Source organism: Doryrhamphus excisus, chromosome 16 (genome assembly GCF_030265055.1).
Source record: "Doryrhamphus excisus isolate RoL2022-K1 chromosome 16, RoL_Dexc_1.0, whole genome shotgun sequence".
In the NCBI taxonomy this organism is placed as follows: Eukaryota; Metazoa; Chordata; class Actinopteri; order Syngnathiformes; family Syngnathidae; genus Doryrhamphus; species Doryrhamphus excisus.
In genome coordinates, this window is record NC_080481.1 from 10,846,586 (window position 1) to 10,872,593 (window position 26,008).

At 41.0% G+C, this 26,008-nt stretch overlaps 1 protein-coding gene across 2 annotated transcripts in view; it reads left to right on the forward strand.

The window, feature by feature from the left end:
- The window catches only part of LOC131104474 (beta-1,3-galactosyltransferase 1-like), an 84,122-nt gene that overhangs the window by 40,958 nt on the left and 17,156 nt on the right, over positions 1-26,008 (forward strand). The window contains exon 3 of one of the 2 annotated variants that reach the window (XM_058051700.1): positions 16,735-16,837. The exons of the other annotated variant lie outside the window; for it this stretch is intronic. The gene's annotated coding sequence lies outside the window, so the exon portion shown is untranslated. The remainder of the gene's footprint in view (positions 1-16,734; positions 16,838-26,008) is intronic. 2 annotated transcript variants of the gene reach the window in all.

Genomic DNA, 26,008 nt, shown 5'->3' on the forward strand with positions numbered 1-26,008 from the left:
TCCCAAGAGAAACGAGTGACTAGCTTCTGAAAACAAGCTCAAAACATGAAGAATATTGGAATTTGTAAGGGATTTTACAAAAAAGTAGCTCAAAGTCGTTTATAATAAGTGAACCTGGCAACACTGATATGTGTACCTACTAAGTCTTTGTCTTTGAATGTGTGAGTGCAGTATGTCTTCTGAATGCCTTTCATCGTTTTGGTTTTTATTCATTTGGTCATTTCTCTGCTTAAAATGTTTAATTTAGGCCAAAAAGAAGTAACATTTTCTGAATAATCCATACCAATAATAGGCTACTGTGAAACTACAATAAATGACTTTTTTAATGAATAACCGTACAGAGTGATGAGTTGAATGCAATACTGATATTTTTTAGTTGAATCATTTGAACGTGTGGTTTGTGGTTCATTGCAGTGCTCCGTCGAGTCATTCTTCAACAACAGACGTGTTAATATTACAACAATGGTTTTTGTAGCTCCTGTTGCTGTGGGTCGTCTATTAATAGTGGATGATGCTGCAGGCTGTTGTCTGTTTCCATTTACAAACGTCTTCAAAAGCAGTGCACAGCCATGATCTGTTTGGAATCATCCCATCTTAGATGTAGAAATAAAAAGCCGAATGAGTTCATGTCAACAGGTACGCCATTAAAATCATTCATTGAGAGATGTTTGGGGATGCACTAAGCCTGGGGTGTCAAACTCAATTCCACAGGAGGTCAAAACTCAAAGCCTACTCAAAGGTTGTGGGCTGAACTGAACATTTTGATGGACTACTTCTTTGTCATTCTGTCAATGTCCAGCAAAAACTATATTTCATATAAAAACAAAAACATGGAAATTTGCAGCTGTGGGATGGGCAAATTATGCAATTTCAAGCACACTTTGCTGTTGTTAAAATTATGACCTTTGACTGTTTTGGGCCTTTTTAAGGTGTTGTATTGTACAGATGGGGTGTAATAGCTAAAGTGCTGCTATTTTACTCATGTATAGGTAAATGATGTTGACTTTTGGTCTGACTCTGGCACCCTTATTATGAATAGTTGTGAATTGTGTGTGTTATACAATAGTTTCTACATTTAAAATTAAAATGTCAGTAGTAGTACGTTAAATACGCAGACCACTGTAAGCACTTTGTTTGATAAGGTCCGTACGGCGAGCCAACCCAATGCTATTTCCCAAACGTTTCCGCGGGCTGCATGAAATTGCAGCATGGACCGACTTCAGCCCCCAGGCCTGAGTTTGACACATGTGCACTAAACAATCCCGCCGTTTGAGATTGTTGTGACTTTAAGTGCAAAGATGCAAGTGCAGACAGTGATAAAGGAGTAATAAGTACAAATGTTAAAGAACTTTGATGTTGATACAATACATATGTTTGCCTACAAACCGTAATATTAAAGCAAATAAAGAGCCACAGTCTTGATAAAGTAGCCACAGGCAATACACAGCAACTTAGTTATTCAGTGGAATCACTGCGCCCACGCGGTTTTAAAGGCCTGGCACTCTACAGCATCATCATCGTGTGAATGAGGTGACATTATTTAACTGTGCACCCACTCTGCCAACCTTAGAGTCACATGGCGGCTATTCCAGAGTTGGGGTGCAACTGCTAGAACAGAGCAAAAGCCATTTTAAAAGGTCTGCAAAATATATTTGCTTTTTGACCGGGGATTAGTTTAAAGTTTAAAAGTCCAAATGAGCTGGTTACCGCATACACAAGATGTTTTTTTGTGAGCAGCATGCAGTCACAACAAAGGGCTGACTGGGAAAAAAAGCAAGATTGTTTGAGTCCTGTCATCTATGGAAGCCATAGCCTCGCTTGAGAGAATTATATTACACATTATCGATACATTTATGTACTGTAATACAGTATTTAAAAAACACATTTTAAAGGAGCCACATTATAATAATGTCAGTTTCAACGCAAATTTAAACTAATACAATTTTGTAACATTGTATACAATATAATATACATTTAGAAACACAGATATGCCCAACAGAGATTTCAAACTGATAATGGTAATGGTAATTTGAACATGCGTCATATTACAATTGAATGCATCACATAATCAGTTCACAGTTCCACATGTCCAAAAGGAGTAGGAAGAAGCAAAGCTTATTAAATCCTACCCCTCCATCTGGTACTTTTACAATCAGTAACTGTTACATTTGTTCACTTCCTGCTTTCCATAATACTGTTTAAGGTTTTTTTTTATTTTTTTAATAATGCACCTCGTACCGAAGTACAAGTTGATATGACCATACAATGACATAATGGGTACCATAGTAAGTGTCAATATAGTGATATATATAGCACATCATGACTGGTTCAAGACTCTTCATCCTTGTATTTGGCAAACATCAACTGCTTGTATTGTTTCTTGAATTCGCTCATCGTTGTGCATTGTACAAACTAATAATTGACTTTTTAGGCTAGATGAAGTTATCATAGCAGTTTTCAAATAAATACATATTTCTATTGTTATGAAATTGCTAGGCGGAGTAATTGTAACTCCCTAGAAAATTGTGTGTAGGTTCTGATAATGTTGTTACAGATTTGAAATGCCCTAAAAAGAAATCAAGTGAGGATTGTACTTGCCAACAACATACAGCATAGTAGCAACACCCAGGTTCAATTCTATGCACCCAGAAGGCTGCTATCTTTTGTTTAATGCTGGTCTCTCAGCGTTCACGCAATTATAGATAATTGAATGTATAAAGGCAGCACAGAGGAAAATGTGTTTAGGACGCCGGCTTCACATCCAGGAGGTTATGGGTTTTTATGTTACTCCCTGTGTTGCATGGCTTTTCCTCACCAAAATCCAAATTATGCATGTTAGATTTATTGGAGACTTTATATCAGGGGTGTCAAACTCTATCTGGAGTTGGAGTCCGGGTGAGGCTGGGCCACATTAGGTATTCACTCCGATCTGTTTGAACCAACTCCACTTTTCTGATCTATATTGTTAGAATGTTGTATTATCGCGTTAAACCAAATTGTCCATAGGTATGAATGTGAGTGTGAATGGTTGTTTGTCTATATGTGCCCTGTGATTGGCTGGCGACCAGTCCAGGGTGTACCCCGCCTCTCGCCCGAAGACAGCTGGGATAGGCTCCAGCACCCCCCGCGACCCTTGTGAGGAAAAGCGGTAGAAAATGAATGAATGAATGAATCAGAATGGCCTCTACTTGCCACTTATACAGCGGTACAAGCAAAGAAACAGGAACAACGGAGGAGAAAATTACTAATTCCAAACTGTGCTCCTTTGGGGGAGTACAGTGTGGGACTGGCCAAAAAAAAACTCAGTAACATAGGCTCATATAAACACACTTCACAACATGAACTTTATATCAGGGGTGTCAAACTCTATCTGGAGTTGGAGTCCGGGTGAGGCTGGGCCACATTAGGTATTCACTCCGATCTGTTTGAACCAACTCCACTTTTCTGATCTATATTGTTAGAATGTTGTATTATCTTGTTAAACCATGCTAAAGTTTCAGATAATGAGGTTTTCGTATTTGGAAGTGAGCCCTGTAAGAAGTTTGGGATGGCTCAAAACGTTCGGTTTCAGAAGGCGTGGTAAAACTGGCCCTTTGTGATGTCACAGAGGGGCGGACTTCCTTATTATGTTCAGAGTTAGGAAGCACTTTGGGCGTGTGTCCAACCACATCGTAGTGGCCATGCCCGGGCGCGCGCCGTAGGTGAAATAAATTAAAGCACACCCTTTTGGCAGGAAACACAAATCAAGAAAGGTGGCATCATTGCTGGACAGACTCCAACAATGATGAGAGGGAATCCGTCCTGTTTGATTGCGAAATTGCATAGGTGTTAAATTCAGATACTGAACATGAGGACTGTGGCGGATTTGTGGGAGAAGATTAATTTTTACAAATATGGTGTATTGTTACATAGTAGAATAAAGTTACACTGATATGTTATGTACGGGTTAAGTACGAGAATAGACCCTGTAATTGAGACTGCACCTTATGATGCAGAAAATATGGTTCTTTCCTCCAAGTGTGTAATCGCGGTGTGTGTAAAATTAAAAGTCATAATAAATTACTCCTATTGACGTGACCTTCCTATGACCACAGTGATGAGCTAATTGAACAGTACGCGCTAGAGGCCCAGCCTTTGAGGTTATTTGCATAGATAGCGCCATCGTTATTCATCAAGGACATTTAAAAGGGTGCTTTATCATGTCCAGGGATTCTTATTCTGGATGAATATATTCTGCACCCAACTCATACATCTTCTTCCCTATGTCATTATGTCACTGAATAGAGCCGTTGTCCGCACAAAAGTGCAAACACTGCACTTAAATTGTAAAGCTCCATTCCCTTTTGTGTTGTTGGTATGGCTCATCCGATGGCTATAATTCTTTTAGGGTGTTGGAGAGAGTAACTCCACCCACATCGAGAAGAAACCATACTCATGGAGGTTTTGTAGGTGAATCACTGCTAAATTCAAGTGGGTCATTAAAAGCATAAACCTTGACAAGTGGCCTCAGTGGGACATTCTTTGTAGTGGAGTGGGAGGTGAAGAGGTGAAACGCATGGAATGGGTTGGGCTTGTGGGTTGTCTTGCATCACACGTGGTTTGAATATTATACAATGGCTTCAAGTGTGTCTAGAAATAGTAACTTATTTCAAAAGAAGAGCTGTACAAGAGCTGTATCAAAAAGAGCTATACACATATTACATACGTTTGAATCAGAGTGGTTAGCGCGCAGACCTCACAGCTAGGAGACCAGGGTTCAATTCCACCCTCGGGCATCTCTGTGTGGAGTTTGCGTGTTCTCCCCGTGCATGCGTGGGTTTTCTCCAGGTACTCCGGTTTCCTCCCACATTCCAAAAACATGCTAGGTTAATTGGCGACTCCAAATTGTCCATAGGTATGAATGTGAGTGTGAATGGTTGTTTGTCTATATGTGCCCTGTGATTGGCTGGCGACCAGTCCAGGGTGTACCCCGCCTCTCGCCCGAAGACAGCTGGGATTGGCTCCAGCACCCCCCGCGACCCTTGTGAGGAAAAGCGGTAGAAAATGAATGAATGAATGAATCAGAATGGCCTCTACTTGCCACTTATACAGCGGTACAAGCAAAAAAACGGGAACAACGGAGGAGAAAATTACTAATCCCAAACTGTGCTCCTTTGGGGGAGTACAGTGTGGGACTGGCCAAAAAAAAACTCAGTAACATAGGCTCATATAAACACACTTCACAACATGAACTTGGAGACTTGCACCAGGGGACAGGGAAAGGGGAGTGGAGGTATTCAGCCAGCCACAGCAAAATGCAACCATATTTCAGCGTGTGTGTGTGTGTGTGTGTGTGTAGGCTGGAAAGTTGCTCCGTCAAGCGCTGCCTCAATTCGCAGGGTGTCATCGCGGTAAAGTAACAGTTGTCATGGAGACGACCGTGACACGGTAACACAGCAGTTGTCATGGAGACGACCGTGACACAGGCCCAGGAAGAGTCAACAATCAACAGGTGTCCTTGAAGAAGGGTGAAGGTTCCAGAGTGTCTCACGGGTGGAGACCTTGGTCGAGGCATATACTGGGGCGGTTGCGGTTGGAGGGGAGGGGGGACAAAATGCAGATTAGATTGTGAGTGCGAGTAGCCGCATTCCAATAGACTCTGCTGCTCGTTTTTGTTTGTCCATTCTGGTTTCTCGATTGATCCATCAATCATGACAGGCAGCTGCTGGAATTCTGTGATTACACCAGGGCAGCGCCTCATCCCAATCAGCAACAGTCCTTCTGTCATGGTTCCAAATCGGTAGATGATTTTGATGTCCTCAACAGAAAGAATATTCACCAGGCACATGACCCTCGACTCCCCAAATCCAAGTTTCTCATCGAGAAGAGGGAATATAAGCGAAAGGAGAGTGAAAAAATGCAAACTCTTTTGTTTAGAACTAATTGAACAATAGTGGATTAAATAAAGGTGCGGGTTTGAAACCCAAACTAGACATTGAGAAGAATGACTGGCGATGAGCGTCAGCTTGAGCTAGTGCTTGTTGATTTATGGCAAGCACCAGGGTTCGTATAAGTGCTCTGTTGTATGAAGTGGTGATTAATTCAAGCCTGGAGTTATTTGTCTCAGCTGACACATGAATCAGGACAGCCTCCCTTCAGGACTTTACCTGTCACACTCCGGCTGCTGATCTCCAGTCATATTAGTGATCAACCTGGCTGAAGATCACACGGGGGTCCCATAGTAAATGCAAATGAAGCTTTTGTCAAACTCAACTTGATATTGTCTGATGTTCCCGCATCAGCACAGCACTGTTAACGTCATCAAAACTGCCACCCACTATGAGTGCACTGTACAGCCATTCAATCAGTGTGTATGTATATATCAGTGACGCCAACGCCATTCTTAGTCTTACAGCAGGGGTCTCAAACTCAATTTACTTGGGGGCCACTGGAGCTGGGGTCTGGGTGAGACTGGGACACGTCAGGTTTTCCAAAAAAAAAACAACAAAAAAACGCATTTATTAAAAACAGAACAATATACAAACTTTTTCAGTGTTTTGGTTCCGATTTTCTACAATAAAAGCGCTTCTACATTGTCTACCGCTTTTTCCTCACGAGGGTCGCGGGGGTGCTGGAGCCTATCCCAACTGTCTTGGGGCGAGAGGCAGGGTACACCCTGGACTGGTCGCCAGCCAATCACAGGGCACATATAGACAAACAACCATTCACACTCACATTCATACCTATGGACAATTTGGAGTCGCCAATTAACCTAGCATGTTTTTGGAATGTGGGAAGAAACCGGAGTACCCGGAGAAAACCCACGCATGCACGGGGAGAAAATGCAAACTCCACACAGAGATGGCCAAGGGTGGAATTGAACTCGGGTCTCCAAGCTGTGAGGTCTGCGCGCTAAACACTCGGCCGCCGTGCAGCCCCGAAAACACAATTTGATACTGTTAAAATAACTCAGATCAATTGAGTGTCTGGAAAAGGTTATAATGCCATTTCTAAAGCTTTGCGAGTCCAGCAAACTACAGTGAGAGCTATTATCCGCAAATGTCAAAAACATGTGGGAACCTTCAAAGAAACAAAAATACCCCAATTAGCATTTTATGTCATCATGAGTATGAAGTGCAAATATTACTAATTATTCAATTGTATTAATACTTAATTTGTCAGACAAACAACCATTCACACTCACATTCATACCTATGGACAATTTGGAGTCGCCAATTAACCTAGCATGTTTTTGGAATGTGGGAGGAATCCGGAGTACCCAGAGAAAACCCACGCATGCACGGGGAGAACATGCAAACTCCACACAGAGATGGCCAAGGTTGGAATTGAACCCTGGTCTCCTAGCTGTGAGGTCTGCGGACTCTGAATTTCTACTGTAAATTGTACATTTAATCCATGTGATTGGTATCGGCCCATCTCACTCATAGATGATCAATATTGGAATTGGCAGAATGAAACTCTAATTGGAATATCCTTATTATAAAGTTATTTATATTTGATTGAGATGAAAGTATTTGATGCTCAAGAAGAACTTGATGTTGGCAAGCACTGAGCGGGTTCCTTTAGTTGTCCACCACGTTTACCCACATCTTAGGGATTTCAGTCCTCTCCTTTCCTAATACTGCATATCGGGGCTGTTCTTTTGAAATTTTCATCTCCTTTCACAGATTTTCATTGAGATTAAGGTTCAGAGATTTGAGCTTTAATGTCCTTATTCTTGAGCCAGTCCTTTGTTTTCTTGGCTGTATGTTCACTGCCATGCCAGAAGCCATCCACGGCCTATCTTCCATCTGCTCTGGCTGAAGCTAGGAGGTTGTTATCCAAGATTTTAGAAGAAATGGCCCTGTTCAGTGGATCCTCAAAGCAGTGACTTCACTGCACTTCCTGTACCTTAGCTCCAGCTCCAGAGCCGGCGGGTTGCCAACCCCTGGTATAGACACATTACACCGACATTACATCCTTTGCTGACTGAAATGAGCTCTATGGGAGTGCACCGTTGGCGTGACATTAACTGGGTGGCATATTTTTCACAATATTTCAAATCCAACTACTTTTGAGCTGTTATAACATCCAGGTATCTTTACATTTATTAACATTGGCTAGCTCAACCAGAGGGCCAGAGAAGTGCTTTTGATGAGCTGAACCTTTCATTTCCGACAATATTGTCATTTCATGATTTTCTAGCATTCAAAATTTTCCTCAACCTACAGTATTACTTTCATGCTGTGCAGTATTGTGTAGTGAGCACAGTTACGTTATTTGATGAGATTTGAAGAGTTGCTGCTTGAGCAGCGAGCGCCGGCCTTGCTGGTTTAAGCATGTCTTGGCAAATATGAGATTCATATAAAGTGAAGGTTGCAAGCTGCTTTTGTTTTGAAATTGGTGATGTGAAGCCTTTCTCTTAGTTGTATTCACTTTTGTTGTAGGGAACTAATTATCTTTCAGCAGCATAGTTGGAAAAGATTTATATGAAGAAAAATATCCCCTTGCCAAACATACTAAGATGCATGTCAAATGGTGCCAAGTTTTTTTGTTTTTTTTTACCCCATTTGTGTAGGCCTCATCTGTAGCAACTGAATGCATAACCAAGCCATTACTGAATTCAATCTCTTTAACTGCCATTTAAATATGTGATAGTGGCTCTTTGTGTTTTCATACCCTCCATACACACACAAATCAAACTGTATAGAATGGCTTCCGTGAACCTATTGCTATGACTTGCCACTTTGTAGTGGCCTTGACATCATCGTACCCTCGTTTTAATGCATAGAATTAGAACTGAGCTCCAAGAGCAAGAATTTTTACTGGTCATTTATCATCTCCACCTCTAACAACAAAGCCATTTTTCATTGAGTCGAAAGTCGAAACCTTAAAAATGAGAGTCTGTTGTGTTTTCTTTTCTTTTTTCTTTTTTAAAGAGCTGTGTGGAATCATAAGTCAGGTTGTCACATATATCTTTTGATACTGATACCTGACACTTATGACCTTGAAATGAATTTGACACATTGGTGAAATAAACGATGAACGAGCTAGAGATTTATAGGTCAGTTTAACATGAGATGACCAAGGACAGCACTCTAACAAATAAAGCTAGAATCTACAAGGCCAGAGCCTGGCCACTGGTATGTGATGTCTGATGCCTAGAATGCTTTGCGGTTATTTCCCAAGTATTAAGTAATGATGTTTATTTCACTGTGATGCCGCTAGATGCATTTCACAAATTAATTCAATTAATATTTGCAACACAAAGGTGAAATTTGGAAATAATTCCAGACTACGGACATACATACTGAGCTTGTTGCTCTGTGGAGCACATCATCACTGACATGCCGATATTATTATTAATACTTTAAATGTGTCTGTCACAAGATCTGGTGAGATTCTAACATGACAATATTTCTCATTTAGAAGCAAAGATTTTATGGGTAGTAGGCTTGGGACATTAATTATTTAATAACACAATAAAGAAAAATGAACTAATGTTGCCGGTCTCAATATATTGCCATTGGCATGAGTGTCTGTTTTCTGTTTCTCTCGCCTCTGAAATAAGGCTAAAAACAACCAATTAGCTAAAAATGTCATCCAATACTTCTCTACAAGAGAGGAGAAATATGATCTCAGGGAAGAACTACATTTGAAACACTTATATGCTAGGACTACGTTAAAAAGCCATAGCATTTCAGTATGTGGAATCAAACTATGTAATGGATTGAGTAAGGACCTCAAACAATGCACAACGATGAGCCAATTCAAGAAGATGTTTGCTAAATACAAGGATGAAGAGTCATGAAACAGTCATGATGTGCTATATATTTCACTATATTGACAGTTACTATGGTACCCATTATGTCATTGTATGGTCATATCACCTCGTACTTCGGTACGAGGTGCATTATTATTAAAAAAAGAAGAAAAAAAAACCTTAAACTGTATTATGGAAAGCAGGAAGTGAACAAATGTAACAGTTACTGATTGTAAAAGTACCAGATGGAGGGGTAGTATTTAATAAGCTTTGCTTCTTCCTACTTCTTTTGGACATGTGGAACTGTGAACTGATTATGTGATGCATTCAATTGTAATTTGATGCATGTTCAAATTAAATAAAACCATTACCATAATGTTATTGTATGGTCATATCACCTCGTACTTCGGTACGGGACAAAAAATTACAAAAAAAAAAAGCTTAAACTATATTGGGAAAGCAGGAAGTGAACAAATGTAACGGTTACTGATTGTAAAAGTACCAAAGGGAGGGGGAGGATTTAATAAGCTTTGCTTCTTCCTACTCCTTTTGGACATGTGGAACTGATTATGTGATGCATTCAATTGTAATCTGATGCATGTTCAAATGAAATAAAACCATTACCATTACCGAACAGGCAGGAAGAGGTTTCCCTCTGTCTATTGGTTTCAGCACCTTGGCACCTTTGTTCCATAGAACAACGGAACAAAGGGAACGAGCCCTTTCGTCAGTCGTACAGTCTTTGTCTCATGACACCCCAATCACAGACATAATGTGAGTCAAAATAATTTCGAGATTTCGCACCTTCTCAGTCAGCGATCCATGCTGAGTAACAAGGTCCATTGTGACCTTGTAGAGGGTTTGCACAAAGCCCTGAAAGCTAGGAAATGTCTGCAGCTGTCAAATTCTAGGACAGGACAGCCACATGTGAATCTAGTTTTGTGCACACAAAGGGTATGTTTTTTTTTATCCCTTAATTCCCCAAAGGAGCCCCCCCCACCCCCCATCATCACAAGGTTCATCCAGCAACATCATTTCCAGACAGCTCTGCAATTCAGCACGGCCTCTTTCTTTCCTCTCCCTCCCCACTGATCACATCCTCAGCATAATAAGTGTCTGTAGCAGTCACGCCATGGCAGTCTGTGACCCTCTCTGTCATCAGGAGCGTAACCCGTACCTCTGCCTCAGAGCAAGACCAATTTACAACTACCCCCACCCGGTCTAGCAGCCCGTCCACGTTGCGATGCTGCCATTAGCTGTGTTGTTGTTTGTGACCCCTTGCCCTCCAATGAAGGGCATTATGAATACAATTATGCATCCAAACACTTTGGCTCAGAACACTTTTTTTTATCACCCACTCTTGAGTTATAGAGTGATTATCAAGGTGTTCCAATGTTGGACCACTTGCCTCAAACGGAATGTCTGTTCACCCACTCGCCAAGGCGGGTTCGTCTTTCAAGGGACACCTGAAAATGCGCAGTGCAGCGGGGGCTCCCGTTGCGAGGGCGGCTGTTATTGAAGTGGAAATGACAGTCGGGACTCTGGGGTCCAGGCTGCCAGGCACGACTGAGAAATCGGGGAGAGGAGGCAGCCGTCCTCTCCTGAGGCAGTGTTTCGCGGGGCGGGTTGAATTTTCTCACCTTGACGTGTAATTAGGCTAGAAGCGTAAAGACAACATTAACATGAGTGCGCTTCAAACGCCGTAGTTTGATTATTTCATGCTTGTAGACATTTGGATATAACTTTTGCAGAAAGTCTCACGTTTTGTCTTGTTTTCAACGTAATGCTTTGCTGAAAGAAAGCACACACAATGAATGAAAAGAAACAGCACTGATAGCAGTGGGATGTACCATTGCTACAACCACTATTGAAAAACTTCTTTTGTGTGTACATGTTGCTTACAAATTTAATCTTTTATGTCATTTTTACTATTTTGCTGTGCAGCCTTGATTAATCCCCTCAGGATTACCCCTGAAATTGCAATGTCATATAAGGGAGAGGTAATGTATTTCAGGATGTTGTGTGTGGCACAGTAACACTACACAATCAATTTGCCTTTCCAAGAGCTCAGGCTTGTGATTGGCTCGGCGATCAAGCCTCTTCATTTCCTGTGAATGGTTACAATGGGGCTTCACTCTGGTGACAGGCTAAGGGGCAGGACCTGGTGTCAAAAACTAAGATGAAGAGATGTTTTCCTCTTTATCAGTCTTATCAATGGGTGCTATTGTATACATGAAATCATGAAATGTTTTTTTTTTTTTTTTTTTTACTTTTTACTTGACCTTCAACTTCAGCTGCAGGAATCACATGGTTATTGCTGCCACCCCCTGCTTCCTGTCTGTATGCACAGTTTCATTACTGTCTCTCTCTCTCCCAAGGCTTTTTAAAAGTGCTATTAATTTAATGCTCAAGAGTGCATTATTACAGAGTGATTTTAAGCAGTGGCTGAGATGAATCATTGCATTTACACAGGAGATCAGCAACCCTGTTAGATTCTTGACTGAACTGTGGCTATGTGATTGACAACAGTGTTATTATAGTTATATAAAGAGATGAAAATAAAATTTAGTGTGTTTGAATAGTATAGTTCAGTAGTACTGACGCAACATGATGGAGGTGGACAGTTCGAAACAATAGCGTTAAAGGGGACCTCAGCTCATTTTTCAATGTATTGTATTGGGTTGTGGACTCCCATAGAGCAGGTACACACAATAACGGAAAATAAAACTGAAAATATTTTAGATTTTGCAGAATCTGAACCTATTCCAGGTGGATTTCTTTTTATTTCTGCTTCCTGCCAAAATGGTCTGTTTTCATTTATGTGATTGGTCACACGCCCAAAGTGCTTCCTATCTATGAACCATATAAAGAAGTCTGCCATGTGTGACATTGTGACATCACAAAGGAACAGTTTTACCACACCTCTTGAATCGAACACTTTCATGCCAAATTGTTTCAGGGCTCACTTTCAAATGTGCAAACCTCATTATCTGAAAATTTACCTGGGAGACTTTATGGCATGCTCTGCTCTTACAGATATCTGCAGCTGTGTGTCATACGGAAGGCACGTTAAGTCTCACTCGACTTCCTGTTCAAGCTTGATAAAATTGCCCAGAATCACTTGCCACATTATAGTATTTTTGTATAATATACAGTATAGTATAGTATTACATCAAGTGTAAAATAAGACCCAAAGTAAATTTCTTAGAATGCCCATGTTTGAATGATATTTGCAAGAGATAACATTAATAAATTCAATCGACTTATCCTCTGATGTTAGTGATGACAAAGAAACCCTAAAATAACACCCCATTTAAAATATAATTAAGGATTAAATATTGAACCACTTTGAAATATTCATGAATACGTTATACATTACATCATCTCAGCTACAGTAAAAGCCCTTGATCGTAGATGCTTATCATGGATGAACTGAGAGGGGAGGGAGTAAAACTTGGTGTATAACACTATCTCTATAGTGCAGTGCTTGTAGAATCATGTAAGCCATTAATGGGAGCTTGGAATGAACATCTTGTTCATTGAAGCGATGCTGGCAAAATTTGGGATCAGATATCAGAAAAAAAGACAGTATAACCCTTGTGATCCGATACAAAACACTCAAACTATGCTGAGTTTAACTTTGAGTGACATGCCTTCAACATTGTCATCCTCTGTGAAACCAGCCAAAGCTTTTCGTTATAAAGACATGTGGAGAGGAAGCCGACAAGGAAGAAAAAAGAAAGGCATCAGGTTTGCGCTGTGCAGCTTCGGGGCTGCTGAATTAACTTGAGATAATGAGTCGTTTAAAAGCGATACATCTCCGACACAGATTAGTGCTGCTGTGGCAAGTTTTGCCAAATTGGCAATGCATTAGTTGGATGTATTGTAGGAAACGTCGGAGGGAACGTGAGCACATTTTTACTTGGTTTCACATACTTTGCATCGATTTAAACAGGTAACCAAGAACAGTGATCAGCCTTTTTTGGTGTGGGTTACATTGGAACCTTGGTTAGTGTCATCGATCTCTTCCAGAAGATCAAACTCAAACCAAAACATTCATTCATTCATTCATTTTCTACCGCTTTTTCCTCACGAAGGTTGCGGGGGGTGCTGGAGCCTATCCCAGCTGTTTTCGGGCGAGAGGCGGGGTACACCCTGGACTGGTCGCCAGCCAATCACAGGGCACATATACGTAGACAAACAACCATTCACACTCACATTCATACCTATGGACAATTTGGAGTCGCCAATTAACCTGGCATGTTTTCGGAATGTAGGAGGAAACCGCAGAAAACCCACGCATGCACAGAACATGCGAACTCCACACAGAGAGAGTGGAATCGAACCCTGGTCCTCCTAGCTGTGAGGTCTGCGCGCTAACCACTAGACCGCCGTGCCGCCCCTCCAAACCAAAACATGATTTATTTAATTTGTGGTGATCAGCGATTGGCGATCTACCGAGAAAAATGAATACTTGGAGAACTGCTCAAACTGTTCTCAGTGCAATGTCAAAAATGACATTTCTGTAGTATAAATGTTCAGTATAAGATGAATTAGCTTGCCCTACATGTCTGCTTGATCTCTTTACAGAAGGTAATTAAGAGTCATTAATACATTTTCTGCAAAGGCTTTGTTCATTTTCCATTTCATTACTCCGAAAGTACAATGTTGGGTTGATGGTCACGTGCTTGAACAAGACACTGAAGTCTCATGGGCTTTAGAACATTCTTAAGATTATTTATAGGGCAAAGCTTTGAACAAAGATCATTTGTCAGTGGTGCTAATTGATCAGTAAGAACCGGTTTATTGAATTTTCAAAAAGCCACTTGTCATATTCAAAGTAACAGTAAGGGTTAGGTGTTTTGGGATTTTTTTGTGTACAGTGCAAAGGCAGTACAGTACAGTACAGTACAGTATGTACCTTTTTACCATCCAGTGGAAGAGCATTTCATTGTCCTGCCTGTCACGATGGCACACGTAGAGGTGCAGGAAATAAATTCAATTTTTCCCCCAATTAGTTGGAAGAATGATCCAAGAAGTTGGATCATTTCCTGTCAGCACACTAATGATTGGTAATCCCATTGTTGACATAGTAATGGCAGAGATGCTGATCTCCGTGGAGACAAATCATTTTTGAAGGGGACCTGTACTGTTTTTTTTTTTTCACTTTTCTGACCTATAAATGTAGTTAGAATGTTGTATTCTTGTGTTAAACAATGCCAAAGTTTCAGATAATGATGTTGGCCCATTTGGAAGTGAGCTCTGAAAGAAGTTTGGGATGGCTCAAAACGCTGGGTTTCAGAAGGCGTGGTAAAACTGCCCTTTTGTGATGTCACAGAGGAGTGGACTTCCTTATATGGGCGTGGCTCTAAGCCAGATAAGCTCTCTGCCCTCCTCCAAGCTCTGCTTCCTCCACCCTTCCCCAAACTGTCCTTCTCTGTTTACGTTGTTGGCAAAGGCTCGTAGGGGAAAGAAAAATATTTTAATCTGTCAATTTCACATTGGACTGTTTCGTGAACATGGGCCAGTATGCAGCTGGACTAGCCGACAAACTCGCTGAAGCCCGACTCTGTTCCAATGTTACTTGGTCGTGTGAAAGAGTAAGTAACAATTCATCAGTGCCGTAGCTGTCTTTATTCTGTGTAAGTCATGTAGCATAATGCTGTAGATAACCTAATGCTAAAATGCTAAAGCTACTTACCATTGAGCGACATCTCTTTTCTTTACAATCTTTGGACTGTCCAGTCTCAACTCCTGGATAGGATTTGGGATCCATATAACGTTAGCGATACAAAACGGAATTCCTTCTATGCACTCGGTAGTGTGACCAACCACAGTAGAGTGGGCGTGCCTGGAGGCGGGCTGTGGATGGAATACATTAAAACTGACCGCTTTTGCAGGAATAACGATATTCAAAGAAATGCAACTGAATATGTGTAGATTCAAGAAGTACTAGAAAGCTTTCTGTGCTGGTTATTTTGTGTAGCTGCTCTATGGGAGTCCACAACTCAATGCAAAGGGACGAAATATGGGCATTATCGGCCCCCTTTAAGCTTTTTTCAAGATCAAATTATTATATATGGTTGGTTTAAACGTCTGCCAGTAATTACATGAATACAAAAATGTCTGCCACACTGTGGCCTGCAGTGGTTAGCCAGTTACAGCCAGGGGATCAAGGGTTCAAATTGCTATTTAGGCATCTCTGTGTGGTGTGTGCCTATTTTCCCTGTGTAGGTTTTCTTCCTCCCCCATTCCAAAACTATGCATGTTAGGCTAACTGGAGACTTTAAATTGCACGTAGGCGTGAATGTCAATGTTAGTGCTTGTTTGTGAACATGTGCCTTGCGATTGGCTGGTGAACAGTCCAGTGTCTACCCTGCCTTTCGCTTCACTCAGCTGAGATAGGCTCCGGCTTACTCGAATGTCCCTAATGAGGCCAAGTTTTTGTTCAGGATAAGCGGTGTGGTTGAACGGACAGAAGATACCTGACCATGTAAACTAAAATGCACATTCCCATTTTGTGGGTGGTGTCACTCTGAAGGAGAGTTGAAGAGTGCAGCCATCACTCAAACTGAAGTGGAAAGTTCCTTTTTGTGCTCCAAAGTGCCGAAGTTCCTCATGTGTAGGTAAACAGACTACGGTGACTTCCACGCAGGGAATAAGTGCGCTGTCTTCCATACCACGAAACAACAGATGATTTCTCCTCCGAAGAAACTTTAATAGCCTGCAGTCTGCTACCAATCCCCTGTGACATTAGCAGACATTCCGAGGGTTGATATTTGTGTCTTTCAGAAATCCATTTAAAAAACAAACATACATCAAGCTGTGATTGAGATATTTGAGCTCAGGTTTTGTTTTGCGTCTGCCTTTTTTCTTTGCGTGCAATCTGGCCATATTCATTTCAACGTTGACAGTTTGATTTCTGGATATTGTTCCTTTGTGACCGACTGACACAAACTCTTTTTTTTTCTTTGTATCTGTCACACGCACAGATTCTGGTTGCCAGTCTGTTTGTTGAAACGTCTGTCACCTGTAAGCGGCGCAGTTCCCATTACGGCTTTCGCATATTCACTTTGATGTCACCAATATGTCAAGGTGAGTCCAAACCCAGAGGCAGCCACGTGCTCAGACATCCTGAGCTGTTAATGAGCCAAGCACACTCCAAAAACCTGAGTGCTGCGCTACAGGGACACCGCCTTCAGATATACCCACTCCTGTTTACAACCATGTTTGTACCTCTGTGTTTGTATTTTTATTTCTTTGTTGGGGCTTTTTGGGAGCAAACCTGGCTAAATTCCCATATCAGATGAATTTATAAGAGTCACATTGGCGGCACGACGATCTAGTGGTTAGCGCGCAGACCTCACAGCTAGGAGACCAGGGTTCGATTCCACCCTCGGCCATCTCTGTATGGAGTTTGCATGTTCTCCCCGTGCATGCGTGGGTTTTCTCCGGGTACTCCGGTTTCCTCCCACATTCCAAAAACATGCTAGGTTAATTGGCGACTCCAAATTGTCCATAGGTATGAATGTGAGTGTGAATGGCTGGTGACCAGTCCAGGGTGTACCCCGCCTCTCGCCCAAAGACAGCTGGGATAGGCTCCAGCACCCCCGCGACCCTCGTGAGGAAAAAGCGGTAGAAAATGAATGAATGAACATTTTCAATAATCAGAATCAGAAAAGGGTTTACTGCCGGGTATGATCAAACACATGCTAGGAATTTGTTTTGGTGAAGTAGGTGCAGACACATCTATTAAAAAAAGAATGAAAAATACAAAATATACACAATACAGTATAAATATATGTACACAGTCTGTTTTTTGTTGTTATTCCGGAAGTGCAGTCTGATTGTTTTTCCTAAGAGTCCAAACTGGGCGTTAATGTAACGCATATAGTAAAAGTGTCAAAGTGGCAGGATGAGGCAGAGGTGGGGTGTGAAGAGTGTCGGGGGGGGGGGGTTCCGGGCCTTGTTGATGAGGCTGACAGCAGACGGGAAGAAACTGTTCTTGTGGCGTGAGGTTTTGGTCCTGATGGACCGCAGCCTCCTGCCATAGGGGAGCGTCTCGAAGAGTCTGTGTCCGGGGTGAGAGGGATCGGCCACAATCCTTTCTGCACGCCTAATATACGTTGTAGCAGTTTTGAGACCACATGGAGGGATGTTTGCCTTGGCACATTGTGGAATATTGCACTACCATAATGCATAGTAAAATTATTAGAGTTTTTAAAATAAGTTAATTGTTATTATTCTAAATGCCAAAGGGTCTTTCTGCGGTGTGGTGTCATAATATACATAATACATCACAATACATTGCACAGCCTTGCAGATACTGAAAAACTGACAAGAGTGTGAAAAAACACCCACGACTTGAAACATGGCTTTATTCTTTACTTTGGTTCTACAAATGTCAGGATTGCAGAGATGTCTGGTCCATTTCAATACACCCAGCCCCCAGTGACCACTGGAGACATAAACCACCATGAATGAAGCAGCATAGTTGAGAGGACATAGCCTGCAGTGTGTGTTGTCATGAAATCACTCACTAGCTGTTACCCTGGAATGAATATCAGAAATAATTGGCTATTAGTGTATCTGGGGTAAAAGAGCATAATGAATCATGTTTTCAACCAGCGCTGTTGTTTGTCCATCTCAGGTTTTTTTTTCTTTTTTTCAGCAACACACATAGTGTGTTTGTGTGTTTTGCATTACAAAGTCACATTGACAGTCATTACTATGCAGCAGGCGACCGACATGGTATTAGGTTCCCCTGCAGCAGCGGAGCTCCTCCTCACCTGCTCTTAATAATACTATGAAAAGGTTCTGTACATCAAAAAAAATAAAATATAACACTAATGGGGCTCATTTTATAATATTGATTCATATTTCTTCACATTTAAATTTAAATTAATCTGTATCATGAAGTCATTTTTACATGTTGTCATAAGTGTATATTTATATTAGGAGTGAGGACTTCAAATTTGAGGCATTATTGGAACCGTACATTAAGTGCTTACCGCATACCTTGCAATCCAAGCTAACAGCGTTTGCTAGTGACAAGTAGATGTTTTTTACATCATAGTTGAACAGCTATGGCGACTTCTTAATATCCAAGCAGCAGCTGTAGTAATTCTACATTTGATCAAAGTTACTTAGTTACGTAATTTTGTCAGATCAAAACACATAGCTGTTCGGAATTATCTGCGCCTTTAATCACCTTTACGAGGAATTACCATCAACATTAACAATTGCAATTTGCTTGGCGCATGTGTCCGACTACAGTGCACCATGACGGCCACTTCTAGGGCTGCCCGGAGCGTGTGTCTGACATGAGGCGTATCGGGCTAACCATAACTCTGCTTCTTAACACATCTACGTAGACAAGGTCTGGCTTGACTGCCCCGATGTAAATAGACAAAGACAAGTAGATGGGACAAAAACAGGGACCTGGCATTGTTCAACTATTGGAAAACCAGCATTTCAAGAAATGCTGCAAACGTTCGACAAACAGCATGAATTGCCTGTAAAAAATACATCAAAAGTGCCAATTTTGCGACTTTAAGGAGTGAAAGATGACATTCATTCATTCATTCATTTTCTACCGCTTTTTCCTCACAAGGGTCGCAGGGGGTGATGGAGCCTATCCCAGCTATCTTCGGGCGAGAGGCGGGGTACACCCTGGACTGGTGGCCAGCCAATCACAGGGCACATATAGACAAACAACCATTCACACTCACATTCATAACTATGGACAATTTGGAGTGGCCAATTAACCTAGCATGTTTTTGGAATGTGGGAGGAAAACGGAGTACCCGGAGAAAACCCACGCATGCACGGGGAGAACATGCAAACTCCACACAGAGATGGCCGAGGGTGGAATTGAACCCTGGTCTCCTAGCTGTGAGGTCTGTGCGCTAACCACTAGACCGCCGTGCCGCCCGCAGGCATTCATATTAAACGCAATTATATACCGATATGTATGCCATTATGTTTTATCATAACAGTGGTTTATTTGGTCAATTTAAGAAAGTGTTGAAAATATCTTGCAAATTTATATTTCTGCCTATGTGTCCACACTGTAAGGACACCCTATACTATATATTTCTGTGATTTTCCTGTATGGCAGTCAGCCTCCACTCTGATGAAATATACAGTAATTGTCCATTTGGAGCACTCCAGTTGAATGGATCTTGCTAATTGGGCCCACATTGAAAACCACAATTAGAACTGTGGCCACAAGAAAATGCGTTTTACCTCACTGTCTCTCTGTTTTTCCTCTCATTGTTAGTTCTTAATGTATTTTTGTTTTAACCACATTCTGTGCATGTTCAAGCTTTATATCTAGCTATTAGTGTCCTCAAATGCATGTCTAATTGGACGATAAATGAATAAATACTCAGTTTGCTGAGTGAAAAGGTACACGCAACAGTAGATCTGGCTTTTTGTTTCATTCTTCTCAATCTTTTACCTGAAATTTGTGGTTAAGTGCTCAGACAAGCACGCCCCTCCATGCTTTTGTCTGTAATGGAAGGCTTGTATGCACAACTAGATTTCTATGTCCTGATCCATTCACATATTAGTGTTCTAGACTATTGTTGAAGTAAAGTCGAATTTTTGCGATTTAAAAATTCTACTTTGCTCTTAGAATTAACATGAAGGGAGAGGACTCCCTTTATGCAAATTAATGTCAGTGAGGGTCTGCACTATTCAGCACCTCCTCTGCCTCTTCTGTGTCTAAGGCACATCTTTAATTTCCTCTTCCATTCACCCCACATCAAAGCTCATATTGCAGCAATTATCGCAGGCTTACTGTCAAAACGCAAACTTGCTGGATATTATTTTGTTATTTTGCTGTAAAGGCACAAATTAATGTACATCATTCTATCGACCATGTTTTTTTTTTCCCCACTGAGCATGTAAACTCCAAAAATAACAATCAAAAGAACTGATGCAGAACATCTTTGTGAATTAGACTCATCATGTCACTCTTGTACCGCTGAAAATGTACAACGCAAACATCAACTTGTAAAGACAACTCAGTAAGATGGAACACAAATGCCCCCACAAAGGGAATCATATTCTGCAGATTACAAGCTGCATTTCTGTAACAGCTTCAAGTAACAGTTCAACAGATAGTACAGCTTTCGCCCATGTTCACAAACCCGTCTTATATTTGTTCTCTTCCTGGTCAGGAATCTGAAATTCCAACCACATCTGCTTGATGTTTGCCTCTTTATGAAACTTCAAATCGGAACAAATATTTCCTGGAAGCCATTAGCATTATGACAATCCTAGAGTTTATACCCGCAAACCTCATTATCTGAATGCATAATTCCAACAACATTTATAGGTCATAAAAGTGGGCAAGCATAGTAAGCCCCCTTTAATAGTCTTAGGTTTTGTCAATTTAGCCATTTTTATGATTGAAAATGCCCAATTTAGGCAAAAAACATGTGAAAAAACGACAAAAATTTGCTTAAACATGCATTAACAAATAAATTCATACATTTTGAAAAACCGTGATACATTGAAGCTACAAATTTTGAACCGGAAATTTTTCGGACGACTTTTTGCGAGGAGGCAATGTACTCTGCTTGTACTGTTAACAACCATTTGACTCATTTTAATCAAGCACCATCAACATTCCCTGCTGGACAACTTTTATAGTTCTTTGCCACAGGTGTGTCTTTTATCCCCCCCCCCCCCCCCCCCACACACACACACACACACAACACACACAAAAAGCTGTCAATACTGTGAGTACTTGAGCAAATAGTAATTAGCCTAATTAAACCGAGACAGATTTTCTGTTAACACTTTACATTGACAATGGGTATTTTAATTAGATGTTGAAGGAGCATCACTTCTTGGATGCTAACAAATAAAACCCTGAATTTATTATGTGTATGGTTGGAGGGAAAATGTGATTGTTTGAACTTGTTATGGTGATATTAATCGTGTTGCGGTGGGATGAAGTACAGTGAAGACTCATTATTGTATTGCTTAAGGCATGATCAATACTTTTCAACAAGATTTTAACACGGTGACATAAACATACTGGCCTACACCCGTGTGTAGTTTGCTTTTGTTCCAATACCGAGAGGCTCCATCGTCAGCGAAGGGCCAGAGTTCCACTTTTTTCTGTACGCGGTGACCTTTTTCAACAAGATAGAAGTGGTGATTATCGCAACAGAAAACCTTGGTTAGCAACTGGCAATGGCATGCACTTAGAGAAGGCTTTTTATTGTATGCTTAGCTTTCTTTTTTGCACACTGCAGCGAGTGTGATTTTTCATGGAGAAAAACATTTTGTTCTCTTGCTGATACTATAACACCCACCTTGTCTCACCATGAAGCTGCTCTGATGAACTCTGTTGGAAAAGCGCTTTTAATTTTGTTGTGGTTACAAAATGAGGCAAAGTCATTCCAGGCACTGCTTAAAATTCAGATGTCAACATCATTTGACTTTGTTTTTACTGAAACTGAAAACACCTGTATGAATAGCAATGTGTATGCTTATAGGAAAGTCGTGGGCTTTGTTACACACTGAAAAGAACCCAACATCAGTTAATAATAATACAATAATAATACATTTTATTTGTATAGCGCTTTTCAAAATACTCAAAGACACTTTACAAAAGAATGGCGTTGAATAAAGCAAGTAAACAGACTAGAAGACACACCAAAATACAACATTCATTGGTTAATACACAGTTAAAACATGAGTAAAAGCGGGGCGGGGCACAGCAGTCAGATCTAAAAAGTTAGACATTAAAAACAGATTTAAAGAGGTGGGTTTTGAGTTGTTTTTTGAAGGTGGGAAGGTCAGGGCAAGCATGGAGTGAATGGGGCAAAGAGACACTTAATAGACATCTAAAGGTTCTTTATTATGCAAAATTGACTTTTTAATGTCCCTTGAGCCTGTTTCTGGCCGCTGCGCGTGAGGAAACTGAGCTGTATCCTCTCCCTCCCTTGTTTATTCCACTGAGGAACAAACAAGGGACATCATGGCCAAACACTTGAGTAAACACTTGGGTATTCTTATCACTCATAAGCACTCATAAATCTCATAGAATACACTGAAATTCTAAATTGCATGGTGTCTTTGAATACAACCCCTCATCACTCATAATAACATGGTTAAAGTTGTGATTTAGTAAATGTTTGGCTACTATTAGGAAAAATATAACTTCTTCTTCTTTCTTTTTGGGCTTTTCCACAGCAAATCAATCTTCTCCATCCAACCCTGTCTTCTGCATCTGTCTCTCTCACACCAACTACCCTCATGTCCTCCTTCACGACATCCATAAAGCTCCTCTTTGGTGTCCTCTCCGCCTCCTACCTGGCAACTCTAAACGCAGCATTCTTCTACCAATATATTCACTATCTCTCCTCTGGACATGTCCGAACCAACTTAGTCTGGCCTCTCTAACTTTATCTAACTTAAGATAATGTACTCGTTCCTGATCCTATCTATCCTGGTCACTCCCAATGAGAACCTCAGCTGCCTCATCTCTGCTACCTCCATTTCTGCTTCCTGTCTTTTCTTCTCTTCTTCCGGTTTGCTTGGACCTGTTATATAAATACAACTAACTATATATAATTATGTCTCGTCATTTATCTTTTGGTTACTAAAATCAGGAAAAAATGTTATATTTCAAGTTAAACATAAAAAAAAATAATAATAATTTTAAACTTGTTTTGCAATGCACTTTTACTGAATATATGTTACACATTAAGACATGTATGTAGACACAAACACACTGTTTGCTGTATCCATCTCACTTCCTTAGTGTTGCAGTGTGACACCAGCAAGCAAAAGCACCATTTAAGGTCATTACCTCTTCACTGAATACTCCATCTTGACTAGTTTGCTCAGGGTGAGAAATTAAGCTAATTACAGTGTGTGAACCCAACTGAGTGTGACTGATGAGTTAAGCCATGTTTCTACCACAGCATGGTTTGGAATAATAAGCCCTGCTCTGGCTTTCATTTCCACCGTGGGCTTTATAGACAGGCTGTTGATCGTGCCCTCCAGCAATACTCAAAGCATGACATCATAAAATAGGAGGACGGCAACATTGGATGCAAATGTAATTTTGCTTGTGAAAAGAGCGGTATGGTACACTTTTGTTATTTTGTACCCTCTTGAACTGAGCCTGTTTTGCTCTCTCTTGTCTGTATTGCTCACTGGAAAACAGGGATTTTAATGTGTTTTAATCGCAAATCACTTTAAAAATCCTTACCCACTTTTAAGGGCTTGAGATTTACCTGCCCCGATGGGTGGAATATTTTTTTTTACTGAGCAGCATGACCTCTGACCACACCACCTGCTGCCTGGAGGTTGCAGCCTCACCTGCAAGTCCTTGTGACAGCTGGAGGGGGGGCGCGAGTCCAAGGGGGTTATCACGCCATCTTAGCGCTTCTGAGTCGCTAATGTGCTCTTGGTGACTTCGGGAGAGTGTGCACACTCGGAAGGAAGAGCGTGTCAGCGACATGAATATTTATCCACCTTTCGTGGCATCATCTAGCCATCATTTGCATGTATTACTATTATTTATTCATCCTAAGATTTTTTTTTTTATCCATCAGACAGGCAATATGAATCATATCTCCCTTTGAAGAAGATCTAAGAATGGGAAGTTTTAAATAACCTCGGGTTAAATACCAGGCAGATTTGGGGAGCGATTTAAAGGAAGTGAACAGGAAGTGAACAGTGATTCTAGGGAGGATGGATATCCTGAATTTAAAAAGATAACATGGAGAAGTTATATCAGATTGGTCTACTAGAGGATGTGCAATGCTACATCCAGGTGTTCCATACAAAAGCCTGAATTATGTCCAAATAACTTACATGTGGCGGCACGGTGGTCGAGTGGTTAGCGCGCAGACCTCACAGCTAGGAGACTAGGGTTCAATTCCACCCTCGGGCATCTCTGTGTGGAGTTTGCATGTTCTCCCCGTGCATGCATGGGTTTTCAAAAACATGCTAGGTTAATTGGTAACTCCAAATTGTCCATAGGTATGAATGTGAGTGTGAATGGTTGTTTGTCTATATGTGCCCTGTGATTGGCTGGCGAGGGTGTACCAGGGTGTACCCCGCCTCTTGCCTGAAGACAGCTGGGATAGGCTCCAGCACCCCCGCGATCCTCGTGAGGAAAAGCGGTAGGAAATGAATGAATGAATGAATAACTTACATGTAGTTCACTAAACTGATACTATAATAGAAAGATATATTGGGTTAATTTAGCAATAATAATCAGCTGAAGGTATATTTGTGATATTTTGTAATTAATTTGATCCGTCTAACGAAACAATCATCAATTCAAATCAGGTCAGTGCCACAGAGGCATACGTACAGCACTTACAGTAAAAAGACATAAATAAAGATAAAAGATGGAGGACAGGACAGGCTGTTAATAAAGACAATCGCTGCTGGGATTAAACCGTCCCTTATCTCTTGGTTCTGCATTTTCTGACCACCAGTCTCTGTCCTGATGCCAGATACTGGAACAGATGGTTCAAAGGGTGCAGAGGGTCTTGCATAATCCTAGAGCTGAATCTCCGCAGCTGCTTGGTGTAAAGGGACTCCAAGCTGGCCTGTGACTGTCCAATTCACTTTCCAGAGCATTTGACGAGCTGACTGAGAGCAGTCTTACTTTTTACAGACATATTACCGAACTGAGGCACTGGACAGAAAGATAAAAAAATGTGATAAAATGAGATAAAACATTGTCATAAGGCCCAGGTATTTGTACTGGGTCACCCTCTCCACAGTGCCCCCATTGATAGAGATTGGGTCAACATTGTGGTTTTCTTTTCTAAAATCAATCACCAATGCATACAGTATGGTAATGGTAATGGTTTCATTTCATTTGAACATGCATCAGATTACAATTGAATGCATCACAGTTCCACATGTCCAAAAGGAGTAGGAAGAAGCAAAGCTTATTAAATCCTACCCCTCCATCTGGTACTTTTACAATCAGTAACTGTTACATTTGTTCACTTCCTGCTTTCCTAATATAGTTTAAGGTTTTTTTTTGTTTGTTTGTTTTTTTAATAATGCACCTCGTACCGAAGTACAAGGTGATATGACCATACAATGACATAATGGGTACCATACTAACCATCAATATAGTGATGTATATAGCACATCATGACTGGTTCAAGACTCTTCATCCTTGTATTTAGCAAACATCAACTGCTTGTATTGTTTCTTGAATTGGCTCATCGTTGTACATTGTTTGAGGTCCTTACTCAATCCATTCCA